The 17,971-nt window shown below is 41.6% G+C and overlaps 1 long non-coding RNA gene across 1 annotated transcript; it reads left to right on the top strand.

Moving 5' to 3' along the window:
- The first annotated feature begins 6,347 nt into the window (after nucleotides 1-6,347).
- Nucleotides 6,348-15,201, top strand: LOC120439221. The gene is made up of 3 exons (XR_005612469.1): nucleotides 6,348-6,517; nucleotides 14,991-15,037; nucleotides 15,186-15,201. It is a non-coding gene; the product is annotated as an uncharacterized LOC120439221 (long non-coding RNA).
- The last annotated feature ends 2,770 nt before the right edge of the window (nucleotides 15,202-17,971 follow it).

Raw genomic sequence — 17,971 nt, 5'->3', positions numbered from 1 at the left:
AAAAAATTGCTAAAATGTATTTTCATTAAAATAACAAATAATTTATTACTTTATCATCTAATTAGATTATAATTCTGTAAATAAGAGTGATAGTGTGGCCTGTGTGGGTTGTCTTCAGGTTCTTTGCTTCCTCCCACAGTCCAAAAACATGCATGCTGGGTTAACTGGAGATGTGTGATTGTGAGCATAAATGTTTGTCTGTCTCTGTCTAGCTCTGTTTCTACCTGGCTACATCAATCAATCAATCAATCTTTATTTATAAAGCACTTTTCATACAAAAACTGTAGCACAAAGTGCTTTACATGGTTAAAAGCAGCCCACCCCACCCTCCCACTCATTCCCCGCACTCTCATTAACAGAAACGGTCATAGATACACACAATCCCCCCCCCCACCACACACACACACACACACACACCTAAAGAGTAAGATTGGGCTGGGTACGTATTAGCCAAGTGAGGAAACACTATCACAGGGAGCTGTCTGCACCAGGAGCCGTTCACAGACCGCAGCCTCCAGGCTGGGCACACAGCAGGAGGGAGGCAGAGAAGCCCCCCAGCCATCACCATGGTTACTGATGCTGAACCAATAACCTGGTCTGGATCAGGTTATGTTCAGAGTTTTTGTTTAAAATCAACTGAAGTGCCTCATTTTCACTGATTCTTTCATTTACAGAAAGCTTTAAGTGTGATATAGATTCAGTCATATGTTACTAATATTACGTTTAACCTGAGTAGTGAAAGTCCGTGGTGATCTGAAAATGATGTGCCGGTAGTTGTGCTGTTCTCTGCGGCTTCAGTGACCCTCGAGCTCTCAGCTAGCTATCGAGCTGGTGGGTATTTGAAGTTTACACACCCACATTCTCACTGAAAATATGGTACAAGTTTATTTTTTGACCCAGGAAGATTAATGAGAGTAACTTAGTAGCGGTCGCCATTACCGGAAACTGGAGTTTGGCTGGGCCGCACTATGAATTCTGGGATATGGTGGAAAACGAAGGGCACACCCGACCCATCCTTCAAGTTTGGGGAAAAGGAGGACGCATTTGTCGACTGCATTCGGAGGATTCCACAAATTTGGACAGCCTTCGGTGCGTCGCTGTGACGTTATCGGTCTACAAATGTGTCCTCAAGAGGATGCAGCCCATGAATTTAGACACACCGAGCCTGCGTGCTGGTAGCACCTTAGCCACAGCTCGGGTGTGTAGAAGCTGAAAAAGAAGGTTTTCTAGTTTGTAAGTAGGAAAAAACTGAGAGGACTAAGTCAAAGAGAGGCTGGAGAGTAACACAGAGCAGCAATAAATGCTGCTTACACAGTTCAGACAGTTTAGCATCAAATGTTCGAGTGAGTTAGCTCCCAGCTAACTAGGAGAGCAGCTAAGTAGCAAACCAGTTAACTAGCAAACCAGCTAACTGCACCCACAAGCTGCGACTGCGTCTTTCTAACAAGAGCGTCAGACACTCACACTGGTTTTCTTTGTGGATGATGATGTGATGATGTATTCTCACACTGATCCTTCATGATGATGCTGCCATCCACCCACTGCTCCTAGCAGTGTTGCCAACTCCTCAGTAAGGAAAATTGCTATTGGCTGTCCTAAAAGTTGCTGGAAGTCGCTAAATGACGTGCCTCTATAAACATGTGCCTCTATAAACATGTGCTCTTCATTATTGATGTTTTCCTAATGAACAGAAGATGAGACTTAATATAATCCTTCTGGCTGTTGTTTGAGCAGGTTGGGCCCTGGGTTTGAGTCCCCCACTGTACCACAGTGGCTTCTAGCTTTGTTTCACAGTGTGTAGAACAACAAATCAAACCAAATCACAAAAAGCTTCAAGTCAAAAACATATCAAACTTTGAGGTTTTTTCCAAGGATGAGGAAGCAGACTCGGCCCCAAACAGCTGGATATATGGATGGTTACCACAGCAACCACAGCAGTGTGCTCTCAGTATATTTAGTTTTATAAAGGTGTTTGTGGTGTGTTGCAGCCGATTTATGTTGACACAGGGAGAAAATAGTGTGAGAACACTGTTCACAGCAGTCACAGCTCGCTGCCTTTGTGACCAAGTGTTATAAAAGAAATAATAAAATGACAACGCCACCTGGGGGAATTTCACCCCCAGGAAATATATATTTAAGAAATAGATAAGAGGAATAAAAAGAGGCTGCACAGATTCAAGGATGCACACTGAGGCAGGTTGGCTCCAAAACAGTTTTATTTATAGTAAAAGATAAAGAATAAAATATTAAGAGAACAAAATGTAGGGTCATTGTTGACAGTGTCCTAAAAGTACAATAAAACAATGATGGAACTTGGACTTACCAGCAGCCGTGGACCCAAAAGAAAATCACACAAAAAGAAAATCACTGCAGCCCACCCGGTGCTGTAGAAAAGAAAGTGTGAAAATGACCCACCACCTGAGGTCCCAGGGCCACTGGCACGTCCTCTGTTCACTGAAATAAAACACAGAAAAATACGTAAAAGGAATAAAAGGACACTGAGCGTCTGGCTCACTACAGATCCTAAAAAACGAAAACACACTTTAATAACTTTAATAAAAGAAATCGCACATGCACACACACACACACACACCACACTGGAAGGCTTATGCCCCACGGGTCAAACTACCACTCGTACTCGTAGTAGTTGTCCAAGCCTCAATCGCAAGCTGGTCTGGCTCCCCACAGGCTAAGACCAGCAACGGAGGCGATTTAAAATTCCCGGCACGGCACTAGGGCAGAGGATCGCTTCAGCCCGATCACAGAAGCGTGGGTACAAGCAACAGTTCAGAATAAAATAGAATAAAACCAGGCGAACCAGGAAAAGGTAAGCCTACTATAAAAACAGTCTCATGACAAGATAAAACAGGATAAGACAAGATAGACAAGACAGCAGCTAGGCAGGCGTCTCGACTCTTCGCTTAAAATCAGGCAGTTGGTCCCTGAGAGGGTGCGGCAACAATCAAACCCTACAAACAAAAACAAGCAAAGATAACCTTAATCTCCTCTAATTTACAAATACTAGCAGCTATAATATAAGCGGCTTACCCCAAGACTGGAGGCACTGTACTGCACGGTCGACGCAACTCACGCGTCTCTCCACCATGGCTGGAGTAAAGTAAAGAGAAACAGCCGCGCTGTAGCGGGCCGCGGAAATATGACTACTAGTTACCGACTTTGAGAGAAATCAGAGGTCAGAAGGGGGCCTACCTGTAGCAGTCACACGATCCGATCGTATCGGTAAATTAACCACTAGGCCAGCATTTACTGCTGTGTCGCACCAGAAGCTCGGGAAGAATGATCCAACAAAAAAAAACGGCTTCCCTTTATACAGGTAAACACCACCCTGTAATCAATATGCAGGTGATTTCCTAATTAACGTAGTTGTGCAGCGAGAGCGAGCGCAGGAGAGCGAGCGAGAGCAGTAGAGCGAGCGAGAGAGAAAACAAAGGCGAGTAGCCCATCCGGCTACACCTTCAACAGCGATTTGATCTGAGTGTTTGAACCACGCGTTGGAGCAGCGTTTCTAAACATCTGCACTTCAGAAAATCCAAAGTGTGGAAACGTCACTGTGGAGCGTCCCATCCCTATTTAAGAGATCTTCTTGGCACTGCAAAGCTAAGCTTGCAAACAGGACCATAGTTTGTCAGTCCGAACCAATCAGAGCGCTCCTTATGTCACGTCACATGACTCGTGTGTTTTCCTCTTTAATTAGCACCCAAAGAACTAAAGAAAAGCTAAAAGGACGTTCAGCCAATCAAATCCCACCTAGGAACAGGAAGTCTAGAGAGGAAATGGAGCAGAGAAGGAGAATCACCAGTTTAAATGTCTGAGTTTTAAACTGGTGACCCTCTAAAGAGGCTTTTATTGACGCTTTCTGGGTTTTTTTTTACAGCTTTTTTAACCATTTAAACTGTTTAATATCAGATTTAGAAATAAATTGGATAGTTTTTCTACATTTTCACTAAAATGTGACTCAAATAATTACTTTCTTTTTTTTTTTTGCCTGTGCCGTTTGGCTCTTTTGCCATCAGAATTATTGTCTAAAGGCAAAGAAAGATGCCCAACGGATTTACTTTACCAAACGGACCATCCCAGCCTTGCCGTAATGGTCTATTTGATTCACCCTTTGTTGTTTATTTTATTTTTCATTTGCTGAATACGGGACAGACTTTACTGGGGGAAAGAAAGGGGAGAAAGAAAGAGGAAAAGGAAAACAGCTGAGAAGAGGGACGGGGGAAAAGGGCAAAAAACAAAAACCAACAGAGTAAGCAGAGAAAAAAATACATATATCGATCGATCACCTGGATCACCTGTTGAGAAAGAAAAAACAAAACATGCAGAAGAAAACGAGAAAATGTAAAATGTAAAAGAATAAACAACATCACAATGATATATGGGAATATGGCAGTAAATATTAAATGTTAAACATTATTGTGCAGCACGTAAGATCGACAGCAAATAATGATTTTCTGACTTTACTTTGGACTAATCTAACTCTGACTCAGCCTGGCTATGTTGGACTTGGTGTGCAAGCAGCTCCTAGTTTGAGTTCAGGAGACAGACACCCTCTCTACTTTGAAGATCAGCTTCAAACTTTCCTTTTTGATAAAGCTTATAGTTCGAGCTGGATCAGGTGACCCTGAACCATCCCTTAGTTATGCTGCAATAGGCTCAGGCTGTTGGTGGACTTCCCATGATGCTCTGCTTTCTTCTCCACTCCCCTCTTTTCACTCCTGATGCTTTTATATGTCACTACCAGTGTTGGGCAAGTTACTTTGAAATAGTAATTCAATTATAGTTACTAGTTACTTCTTAAAAAAAGTAACTGAGTTAGTAACTCAGTTACAATATTCTAAAAGTAATTAATTACTTAGAAAAGTAACTATTGCGTTACTTTAAAAAAAAAAAAAAACGTTTAACCCTCTGGGGTCCAGGGTATAATTGGCCATTTTTTTACTACTCTTGATTTTCTCTCCACATTTTACCTTTAAAAACTATTTGCTTTGCCTTGTTTGGTATCATCCTTTTTAGCACAACCTCACGTGCCTGAATTTACAGTTATGTTCTCATTTTGTCATACTGTATAACCAGAATTGATCTAAAATCAGACAAAAATCACATTAATGGTCAATTTTAAAATCCTATGCACAAGTTTTGCAAACAACAAAGTTATTTGCATCCATTTACCTTTTACCCTTTTTTAAAATAACCATTTCAAACTTTCAATAAGATGCCACACAAATTATTTGTGCCACTCCAAAAAAGTAATTTCTGTCCACTATAAAGGAGAACATCACAGCCTGATACCTGCAGGTCTGACAGCAGCAGGTGTATCACTGCTGTTTCTACCTGGAGACAGCAGTCGCCTCATTGTTCTGACACACAACACAAAACTATACACAACACTACCCACTAACTACACAAGACAACACATTAACTACACACTCCAAACACGCTAAACGTCACAAATTTCACATCTCAAAACTCGCTCTCTCTATTTTCTTGCTCTCTCTCTCTCGCCGTCACTCCTAAAACTTTTTTTTTGTTTTGCTCATAAGCAGAGAGTGCTTGCTAGCGCTAACGTGGCGAAACTATTGAGGAAAAAAATGCTGCGTATATATTGTTTATCATTTTTTTACGTGGCCTATCAACACAGTTTATAAACTGGTATATATCCCCTTGTTGCTTTGTCTTTAAGTGGTCATGTGATTGGCTTACCACGACTACTTTATTCTTCCTCAGTCAAACAGCAGCACTCATGCAATTGTTTTGCCCCCTGAGCTCCAGGTGTTGTGCTAGACAGTGATCGTGATTACCGTCCGCGGGAGCGCGCAGCTGCTTAAAGCTGTAGCGTCCAGAAGATGCGGTAAGCTGAACACAGCTTCGACTGTCTGTTTGTTGAAAAATAGTAACGCACCGCGTTTCCTTGTTAGTAACTGTAACGCCGTTGTAACGATAGGAATAGTAATTAGTTAGATTACTCGTTACTGAAAAAAGTAACGCCGTTAGTAACGCCGTTACTTGTAACGCCGTTATTCCCATTACTGGTCACTACTGCATGTCCTTAACTTTTGTCTTCTCTCTCCTTAGTTTGTGTTTTGTTCTTGTCTCTCTGAGCTCATCTCTTCTCTTTCCCCTCACCCTGCAACCAGTCATGGTAGATGCTCCTCCTGGAGCCTGTTTTCACTGGGAGGATCTTTGTGTCAAAGGGAGTTCTTCCTTCCCACCATCACCAAGTGCTGCTTACAGCGGATTGTCTGATGGTTGGGGCTTTCTCTCTAATATTGGAGGCTGTTACCTTACACTGTTAAACAACTCGTGTTGTTTTGTGTGTCTGCAGCCTGTCAGGCTGTCTGATCACAGAGGAAGGCTGTACTTCTCTGGCCTCAGCTCTGAGCACCAACCCCTCCCATCTGAGAGAGCTGGACCTGAGCTACAATCATCCAGGGGACTCAGGAATTAAGCTGCTATCGGCTGGACTGAAGGATCCAGGCTGGAGACTGGACACTCTCAGGTATGGAGAGAATGTCTGATAGAGGAAGAAGAGCTGGAAACATTTCCTGTGTCCTTCACTCCTTGTTTGTTTCCTGCAGATAGGACACGAGCAATCACACATGCAGGAATATTTTCAGGGACAGACACACTAGTCTAGCTGGATAGTACATGGATATTTATGTAGGGGGTCTCCAAGGAGTCTGTTTGCAGGGAGATTTAGGTCACAAGTGTACCTGAGATAGATGCCACAGTGTACCTAATAAAGTGTCACAGCATGGGAAACATACACATGGCTATGTCCACAGTGACAGAAGGATGAAACAAGGCTGTGAATCATTTCAGTCTGTGTGTGTGACAAAGAGGCAGACAGGAGCAGCTAACATTTGGAAATGGAAGCTTAAATAATGACGAACTCTACATTCATGGCTGAATTCACAATAAATTTGTTCTCAAGTGCACATTTTTCTGTTATTGTTCTCAAACAACAGAAAGAAAATGAAATATTGATTCTAACAGGGCCCATAAACAGCATTAGCTTAGCAGCAGTAGCTTATCAGAGTTTCCATCGCGGTCACACAAATCCTTAGCAGAGCAAAGTGGCCTACTTAGCAATAGCTGCTCAAGTTGTAGAAAGCAAGGGAAAACAGTATTAGCATTAGCTGCTAACGTCTCATATCATTATGACACAAGAGAGAAGGGGGTCGTGTCCAAATTCATGGGCTGCATCCTCCTGAGGATGCATTTGTAGACCGATTACGTCAGAGCGACGCGCCGAAGGCTGTTCAAATTCATAGACTCCTCCGAATGCAGCCGAGAAATGCGTCCTCCTTTTCCCCGAATTTGAAGGATGGGTCGCGTGTGTCCTTCATGGCCCACCATATCCCAGAATTCATAGTGCGGCCCAGCCAAACTCCAGTTTCCGGCAATGGCGGCCACTACTGAGTTTTAAAATTACTCCTATTAATCTTTCTGGGTCACAAAATAAACTTTTAACATATTTTCAGGCGAGAATGTAGGTGTGTAAACTTCAAATGTCTGCTCGGTTTATCAAGACATCGCATATTTGCAAAAGTGCTTCGACGTTTTCGGAGACGTCTGTTACCCACCACATCGATAGCTAGCCGGGAGCTCGAGGGTCACTGAAGCCGCCGAGAATGGAATAACTCCCGGCACATCAATTTCAGATCACCGCGGACTTTCGCTACTCAGGTTAAACTTAATATATAAGTCACTTAGACAACCTAAAAATGTTTTATTTGTTCGTGAGTAAATCGGTTTGGCTGAGATTAAAGTTATTAGATTAGATTAGATTAAATAAAACTTTATTAATCCCCCAGGTGGGTTCCTCCTTGGTTTTCACACAGCTGAAAACTGATTAAACAGAAGTGTGAGATGGTCGAGAATTTACGCCAGTGTACTGTTATATTTTAGATAGCAAGGAGCAGACGGCCGAGTTATTAAACTCCACCGAGACAGCCGTGACGCTAATCAGAAGGCTAGACCGTCCAATTCCACAGCCGTTTACTTCCGGCCTACCTGACCTTCTGAGGACCCAGCCCACATAGACCGTGAAGGCCGGGTCCTCAGGAGGATGCAGCCCATGAATTTGGACACGACCACGGTATTAGCATTAGCTACTAATGCTTATTTACCTTAAATTGGCTTTAGCTGCTAATGGTAGCCTACTTAGCATAAACCCTTCACATCGTTATCACGTAAAGGAAAAGAGTCACTCATGGCAGCCTATTTAGCATTAACATCTCACATCACCATAACACAAGAGAAAAGGGTATTAGCGTTAGCTAATGCTAATTCACATCAAATTAGCATTAGCTGCTCATATTGTTATAAGGAAAGAGAAAACGGTATTAGCATTAGCTACTAATGATTATTCACCCCTAATTAGAATAAGCCGCTAAAAGCAGCCTACTTAGTATTAACTCCTCACATTGTTGTTACCTAACGGAAAAGAATATTAGTATTAGTATTGCGGCTCCTCCAACCAACGGCCGCGGCAGGCTAAACATGAGGACACAGATGACACGCAACAATAAACGCATAAAATACACTTCTGTACCATTTGCTCCTTTTATTCCGCATGCAACTGTCCAACATACAAATCAGCACATGGGATCAACAATTACACAAATGCACAGACCACACAAACAAATAACTGCAACTCACCACCTATCACCAATTGGCACCAATTAGTACACCAAATAACTTGGCCTATGGCATCAAATAGTTCATGAATATACAAAACCATCAAGTTACAGTCAACTATTCCAAAGTCATTCAAGCTGCGCTCATGCTGCGGTCAACAGAAAGATTTTCCCCATGCTCACCCTACCTTTCTGCTCATCAACAGCAGGTGCTGTGAACAGGTGAGTGCAACCACATTTATCCTCTACCACACCCATGAGACACGCCCCGCACCCGTGCACCAATACAGTGAGTCCATTTAACCCAACCCACTTAATCAAAAGAAGAGCAACTCATATGGCTCCTACAATTAGCTACTATCATTTTTAATAAGTAAGAGAAGACAGTGTTAGCATTATTCGATAATGTTAACTCACATTAAATTAGCATTAGCTATTTACAACAGTGTACTTAGAATTAGCCGCTCACATTGTTAAAAAGCAAGGGAAAACAGTATTAGCATTAGCACATAATGCTAATTCACGCCAAAGTAGCATTAGTTAATAACGGCGGCCTACCTAGCATTAACTGCTCACTAATATAATGCTAATTCACATCCAATTAGCATTAGCTAATAACAGCAGCCTTCTTAGCATTAGCTGCTCAAATTGTTATAATGCAAGGGAAAAGAGTTAGCATTAATGGATGATGCTAATTCACTTCAAATTAGCATTATCTATTAATGGCAGCCTACGTAGCATTAACTCCTCATATCGTTATAATGCAAGGGAAACTAGCAATAGTTAATAACGGTAACCTACCTACTTAGTATTAGCTGCTCACATTGTTAAAATTGAAGGAAAAATAGCATAAGATTTAGCTATTCATATTGTTAAAAAGTACCTGCCCATATTATTATAATGGGAAGGAAAAGAGTTAGCAAAAACATTGTTAGCATTAGCGGATAATGCTAATTCACCTCAAATTAGCATTAGCTAATAATGGCAACGTACCTAGCATTAGCTGCTCACATTTTTGTAAAGGAGGAGAATATGGTATTAGCATTAGCTGCGAATGCTTAATCACCAAAAATTACCATTAGCCACCAATGGTAGCCTATTTAGCACTAACGTAATGCTAAATGAAGTTAATTATTGCTAAATAGGTTTAATTGAAGGGAATGTAGTGTTATTATCTATTGATATTTTTATAAAGCAAGAAAATATAATATTAGCATTAGCTACTAATGCTTAATCACTTCAAATTAACATTAGTTAATAACTGTAGACTTCGTGTCATTAGCTGCTGTCATTCTTACAAAGCAAAGGAAAATGGTATGAGCATTAGCTGCTAATGCTTATTCACCTAAAATTAGAATTAGCAACTGATGGCCTCCTATTTAGCATGAACTCTTTACATCACAGTGAAAAAGTTAAAATTGAATGAAAAATAGTGTTCACATTAGCTACTCATATTTTTAAAAGGTAAGAAAAAACATTGTTAGCATAAGCGGATAATGCTAATTCACCTTAAATTAGTATTAGCTAATAACAGCAACCTACTTAGCTTTAGCTGGTCACATTGTTATAAAGCAAGAAACTATGGTATTAGCATTAGCTGCTAATTCCTATTCACCTAAAATCAATCAATCAATCAATCAAGGCTTTATTCGCCACATGCAGGTTGCCCTGCAGTGAAATGGGACCCCCCGACCATACATACACAACACAGACATCACATTGGGTTATAGTTTGGAGATCGGTAGTGTTGGGTTCAAAATATTTGGGAAGAAAACACAGGAGGAATGCAAGTAACCACAATGGTCCAAAAGATGAATTCAAGCGATGATTTTTAATGAAAACCACACGTGTGGGAGACACACCCTGCAGAACATCAAAGGTGGATCTCCCTCAAAATAAACAACACAAAGGTTTTATAGGGACAGGTTAATACAACGCCCCTTCATGTCTTAATCAGATACAACACTTACATACGTCAAATCAACCCCACAGAACCCCAGTTAACTTTAGACCCATTTTAAAAGAACATTCGCTTCCATCATCCTCTAGGTTCAGTCCCCGCAACCATGGCCCCCACATGACAGTTAGACATCCTGTACTCTTATCAAACCATCACATACACCCACAGAAAAACTGCAACCCTAGCAAACATGCTTAACTTTCACCTACAAAAATAAACTCACTTGTATATGTGTGTGCGTGTGGGTGTGTGTATGTCTGTGCATGTGTTCCTCTCGCCTTGCACCATATGTGACCTCTCTGCTTATGCAACCAGGCTGAGGCCATCCTATGTGTGATGATCTTGGCTTATATGTAAAATGTATAAAAAAGGTATTAAACAAATGTTTCAATCTAATACCACTACTTAAAACTTAATAAAAGGTATACATGAATAAAAATAATAAAAAGAACAGAATACAAATGTATTGTAAGCATGTGCAATCCTTCAATAACTCAGGTCATCCTCACAGTAGATTGGCTAATCCTTAACGCTAACCAAAAGTTTATAACCCTCAAGAGACGACTTCTTGAGTCACAACTCCTTTAAAGACACAAATGCAATGTGTGTAAAATAATCATAGGTGCTCCTGCAATGACAAATTATCATATGATTATACTGGCACCTGTACATAAAGTAAATAAAGTAAATAAAAGTGAACTTAAAATGAATGCAAACTTTAAGGTAATATCAATAAATGCATCAATGCAAATGCTTGTTATATGATTATGATGCGATAACAATAACCAAATAATGAAACTGAAAATAGTAAAATGAACTGATAAAAAATGGCAGGAAAAATAACACCTCCTTTCTCCACAGTAGCGTTACAGAAAAAAACACTGAAATATACACTACAATGGGGAAGTACAAGAGGAAAAAAAGAGACCTCTCCTCATGCTGGGCTCCTGGGAGGACAGCATGAGAACAGGAACCAAAAAAACTCTGCACAAAAAGAAGCACATGAATGTCCACAGCACAACATTATGGAACACGTGACAAGCCACAGGGTTGGATAGGGGGTGAGGAATAGTCCGAAGCAACACAGCAGCCATTAGCGTTAGCCACTAATGGCAGTGTACTTAGCATTAACTCCTCACTAAATATAATGCTAATTCACTTCAAATTAGCATTAGCTGCTAACACCAGCCTACCTAGCACTAGCTGCTCACATTGTTTAAAGGGAAGGCAAAACGATATTAGCATTAGCTGCTAATAATTATTCACCCCTTATAATGCAAGGGAAAAGAGTTAGCATTGTCGGATAATGTTGACCTTGGCCCACTGGAAAAGTTCAGAACTCCCTTTGCTAAAGATTTAGGATTGTTTCTCGATAGCTCTTTCTTATTTGAGAAACATATAAATTCTGTAATTAAACCAGCTGTCAGGTTTATATTGTTGATTGTCATATATGCTATTTACTCATATATGCTGAGAGTTTTATAATCGATTGCATAATGATAGAGGTTTGATCCTTAGTAGTCTGTAAAGACTCTGTGTGCCTTCCAGAGTGCTCTGGCATGCACACACAACTTGGGGTTATGAGAGAGGTCGTACCTTCTCTTACTGATTTATGGTGTAGGACAGGGGTGTCAAACTCAAATACATAGTGGGCCAAAATTCAAAACTTGAACAAGGTCGCGGGCCAACATTAATGCTTATTGAAAAAAAAAAAAATCTTCTCCAGATTTAAGAATGAATCTCTTCTTATGGACTCAAACAAGTTTTGCTGAGAAACTGAATATGGAACAAGCAAACAATACTAAACAATATACAGGGCTCTAGACTAACTTTTTGACATGGGCGCACCGCTGCGCCTAACTTTAAAAATTTAGGCGCACCGGCACAAAAGTTAGGCGCACTCAATTTTTTTAACCTCATTGCTTAACACTGCAGTTTTACATGTGCACTTTCTTTGGGGGGAAGTCCATACAGACAATATTCATTTCTAAATGATTAACTAACAATCTTGTGCTTAAAGTGCTTTGGCAATATTGTAGAAAATGTTAAACTTAATCATCATCTTGATCTGATGACCTGTTTGCTGCTGCCTGCTGCTGAAAGGCAGTGGGGAGAGAGGACACTTGGGCAGTGCATTTATTGCAGCATGAAGTGTTTTTTCTGGATACACTGTGCTTTTTCAGCATTCAAAGATTGATGGCACCGTGTCAGAGCTGCCTATGAATTTCAGACGGATCAGGCCTTAACTTAACACAAAAGTTATCAATAGTTCTTTTCATCTTTTCTTATTACCCACAGCTACATCCATTTCTGTCAGGCCTAGGCTGCTCACTAGGGCTGGGTATCATCACTGATTTCTATAATCCATTCGATTCCGGTTCTCAAAGTCCTGATTCGATTCAATTTAGCCTCAGACAGTCAGAAATATTATAATTCTGATCATTTATCAGTACTGATACATGTGAGACTTCATCAGAATTGTGAACATCACAGCAGATGCCTTTGTGTCAAAGTAACTGAGAATAAAACACAGAAAAACATGGAGATTTATCTGGCCTGACTTTTTATAGCAGATAACCTTAAAAATATTCTGCAATATTCTGCATAATTTTAAAAAGTTTAAATTTCTTCAGTATTGAACAACAGAAGAAATACGCTTTCTTGTCCGAGGTCATTTAAGTGAAAAAAAGAAAAGAAAAAGACTGTAAACAACGGTAGACTGGTGGGTGATCAGCGAATGAATAATGCAGAAAACAGATTTGAGACGGGAAACTGTTCTTGAAGTACACACAGAGAGCTGTGCATGAAGTGTGATTTTTATCGTGATGGAAGCAAAACAGCAAAACTGAGAGGCAAAACTCATGACGACATTGATCAAATGTGAAGCGTAGTTTGCTGCTTCTTTTTGGCTCGGAGAATTTTGGTTGGAGAGAGACAAAACCTGCAGCTCAGAATCAGCGCAAAAAGACGTAAACACAGCGCGGACCCGACGCATCAGAATTGCTGAGCCCCGACAGCGTGTCCGTGTTCGGGCCGTGGGGTGAGAAAGCCGAGAAATACAAAGCTAATTCTGATGTGTTGGGTCCGCTCTGTGTTTACGTCTTTGTGTGGAATCCGTGTACCTGCTCTCATTTGATGTTTGGTGGTTGTTGAAATAGTTTTGTGAGCTTTAATCTGAGAATCTGGCATTTCTGGCAAAACACAGTTATATTTAAAAGTCAATTCGGGATTTAATGAATCGATATCGCTTTATTCAAGCTACTCACCTCTTCTCTCTATCCACCTGCACTTTCAACTGGACCACAGCCAATCAGAGAAGTCCCGCCCCTGACTATCTCTGATTGGTTTAGTCCACGATAGGGGCATAATGTGTGTCTGTTGTTGACCACACGGAGAGTTGCAGAGATTTATTTTTCTTTGTTACCTGAAAATATTTGGTCACACCTGTGCGACCAAATTTTTTTTTTTTAGTTGCGACCAAATTGGTCGCACTCTAGAGCCCTATTAGCTGTATAATACCAGTAGGCCAGCTCTAATAATAATTTGGTATGGCTTTGCGGGCCAAATGTAGTTAGGCTGCGGGCCAAATTTGGCCCGCGGGCCAGAGTTTGACACCTATGATGTAGGAGGACACCTACTCTGTGTCTGGTTAAGTATATGAGCCCTTTGTTAGGGGGACCGCTGGACTCTTAGCACCACCTTTGGGGTCACAGGGTCACATCTGGAACACACACACACACACACACAGACTGGTACTCTTTGTTCACATGTATACCTATGTAAGACAATGCCAATATGGTCCAGCGGTGGCTCTGTGCTAGACGACCCATCACCAGCTTTTTCCAGCTTTTTCCACTGGTTACCAGTACGTCGTAGAATCCACTTCCAGATCTTGCTGTTTGTCTTTAAATCTCTGAATGGATTAGCTCCATCTTATCTCTCTTTAACAAAGATAATCCAAGTCGAGCCCTCAGGTCTGCATATAAGTAGCTTCTGACCAGAACTAGCCATAAAAACAGAGGTGAGCTTTATCGATGGCTGCAGCCAAACTCTGGAACAGTCGCCCTTCACATCAGGTCGTCACCAACACTCGACATTTTTAAAACCCGGTTGGAAACACATTTGTACTCTGTAGCTTTCAATTCTGACGAGTCTTTATAGTAATTACTGTGTATGTTTCCTATTTTATCTCTACTCTGTGCAGCACTTTGGCTCAAGCTGTTTTTAAATGTGCTGATAAATAAATGTAGATTTCTTTGAATAAAACAGTGGAGCCGAGCTTTGAGCTCAGTGTGTAACAGTGTGTGTGTATGAGAGCCATGTAATGTCCATGTGTGCATGCTGACTGCTCTGACCCCTCCTCCTTTCAGGGTGGAGCCTGCTGGAGTCCGATGGTTGAGACCAGGTCTGAGGAAGTGTAAGTGTGTTTTTAATGGGATTCATGAAAACAAAGCAGCACACATTCAACCATCTTCATCATGTCAGGAGTCATCATCAAAGTGTCAATCAATGAACAGATGATGGATCAATAACTGCAGCTGGATTGTGTTTGTTCTCTCCATCAGATTCCTGTCAACTCACAATCGACACAAACACAGTGAACACAAAGCTCCAACTGTCTGACAACAACAGGAAGGTGACACGTGTGGAGGAGGTTCAGTCATATCCTGATCATCCAGACAGATTTGATGTTTATCCTCAGCTGCTGTGTAGAAATGGTCTGACTGGTCGCTGTTACTGGGAGGTCGAGTGGAGAGGAGACGTTTATATATCAGTGAGTTACAGAAGCATCAGAAGGAAAGGAGGCAGTAGTTATGACTGTAGGTTTGGATGGAATAATCAGTCCTGGAGTCTGAGCTGCTCTGATGATTGTCCTCATTCTGTCTGGCACAACACCTTTTTCCTTGATGATAGATTTGGTTTTGTGAAGTTCTCTGTCTGGCACAATAACATAAAAACATCCATCTCCTCCTCCTCCTCCTCCTCCTCCTCCTCCTCTGTCTCTAACAGAGCAGCAGTGTATGTGGACTGTCCTGCTGGCACTCTGTCCTTCTACAGAGTCTCCTCTGACACTCTGATCCACCTCCACACCTTCAACACCACATTCACTCAAACTCTTTATCCTGGGTTTGTGTTAGAAAGTGGTTCCTCAGTGTCCCTGTGCTGAGTGTAAAGAGTGTCTCCTGTTAGAGAAACACTCTGACTGTTGAACAGATAGTTCAGTCTGTACATGTCTGTCTCTTTCACTCACAAACACGTTTTCAGATTCATGGATTCAATCAGTTGTTGTTTGAAACTCTTCTAAATGATTCCTTGTAAACTTCTTCCTCTTCAGTCACAAACAAACAGGAAGTGATGTCACATGTGTTCCTGTCCACACAGCAGAATGAGTCTATTGCTGACAGTGATGTACAAACAGAGTGAGCATTTCTGAGGCCAAAATAAACTGAGTAGTTCACTGAATGAACACTGTGAGCTCAGCTCCTTCATCATTAGTATGGATTATATATGTATATGTATTATATTAGTATCATATATATCAGGTGCTGCTGGTTTCAGTCATTGTGCAAATGTGCTGTTTGTAAGGTTGTAAAGCTGCAGTCAGCTGAGACTGAAGAAGTCACCTGATCAGTGAGCAAACGTGAAAACGTCCAGATGAACAGAATCAACCTTTTGGGATCAGCCAGCAATGCAGCATCATTGTTGTTCAGGTTCAGAGGTTTGCAGGAATGAACTGATGACCAGAAACAGCTGCAGAGTCCAATAAAATACCAGCTGGAGTTCAGCTGCATTTGAAGAAGTCAAAGAAAAGTAAGGATGGCAAAGGGCGATGTTTTCTTCCAAAGAACTGAAAACATGGTCGACGCCTCATTAGAAGAATCATCTGGACATTTGTGAGGAACTCTAACCAAGAAAGCAACACAAGAAAGCAACGTCACACAGATCCAACAGACAGTTTCCATGACTGGAAGTGTTCAGTGTAAAAATGCTACATTGCATTATTGCATCCTCTCACCACAGGAGGTGCTGTTGGCACCACTGATTGCTGATCAGCTGTTCTCTGATGATCTGATTGATCCTGTGAATAACGGGACTCACTGAACTCTGTGACACAGTGTAGATTACAGAGTTTAACATCTGACTGACGTCACACAGACAGAAGGATGAACCAGTGAGGCACAGAACACAGTTACTGGAGATACTGGATCAGCTCCATGTGAACCTCTGATGGAGAAGCTGCTGACCCAGAGAAACATCAGGACATGACAGGCAGCTGCACTGATCTAACAACATGTAGCAGAGCTGATCTATGTTAGAGGATCTATGACAGCAGCTGAAAGTCCAACACTGGATACCAGCTGAGCCTGTGCTGAGTGTTACAGGAAAAGAAACACTGACACTGGGAGACACAGTGATGCTGACTGGGGCACAGAGCTGAATGATGCAGCATCAGGACACTGTTTCAGTCTGACTGACAGAGAAACCTGTAGCTGCATCTACATGTGAGGCAGAGGCCACACAAGCAGCTTTCTATGTTTCACAGTGACTGAGATCTTCAGTGGGGTGGACATGCTCCTGTACAGACCTCTGAGGAGAACCAAGGTGCAGTCAAAGAGTCCAGTCTGTCCTCACAGATGTCAACATGTGGTTTCATCAGGTCTGCTGTCAGCTAGCAGGCTCACATCAGAATCACTGTTCCTGAAAACACAGTCTGTGTGACATCATCAGTCAGCTGATCGTCCCAGATCTGAATGGTTTCTGTCTCTACTGAGGAAGTCAGAGAATCTCACTGAGGTGTGGATCAGGTCTGAGTGACCTGTGGAGGGACAGCTTTAAACAGTCCACAGGTCTCACGTCCTGCTCAGTCTGGTAGCAGATACCTCGTATTGTTCCAGATGTGCTGACATCACCAGCAGCAGCAGCAGCACAGCTGTGTGATACGATGAATCTCAGTTATTGATCCAACACACAGGAAATACAAAGATCAGGATTTATGAGAGTAATCATTATGAGTCTGAACACATGATCACTGAATGTTAGTCTCCACAATAATAAGCTAACACAAGCAAACACAGCTTTCAGCTCTTATTTTGAAACTTCTTTAGAGAGCTGTGATGTGAGCGTGCCTGGCTCTGAGGCACTTGGGTCAGCCTCTGTTGTTTAGAAGTGTTACAGACTGTGAATGACACAGACCTGTCAGTTTCATGTTTGTCTGTAACACAGCTCAGGGGCTCCATGCTGAACGCATCCATCCAGTGTTATTGATCCAGGACTAATACCAGCATTGGGATCAATACTACACAGTCACATGTGTCCACGTGATGGATTTGACCAGCTTTATTCATTAATG

The sequence above is a fragment of the Oreochromis aureus genome, linkage group 3 (assembly GCF_013358895.1).
Source record: "Oreochromis aureus strain Israel breed Guangdong linkage group 3, ZZ_aureus, whole genome shotgun sequence".
Classification (NCBI taxonomy): Eukaryota; Metazoa; Chordata; class Actinopteri; order Cichliformes; family Cichlidae; genus Oreochromis; species Oreochromis aureus.
This window is presented reverse-complemented; position numbering and strand designations above follow the sequence as displayed.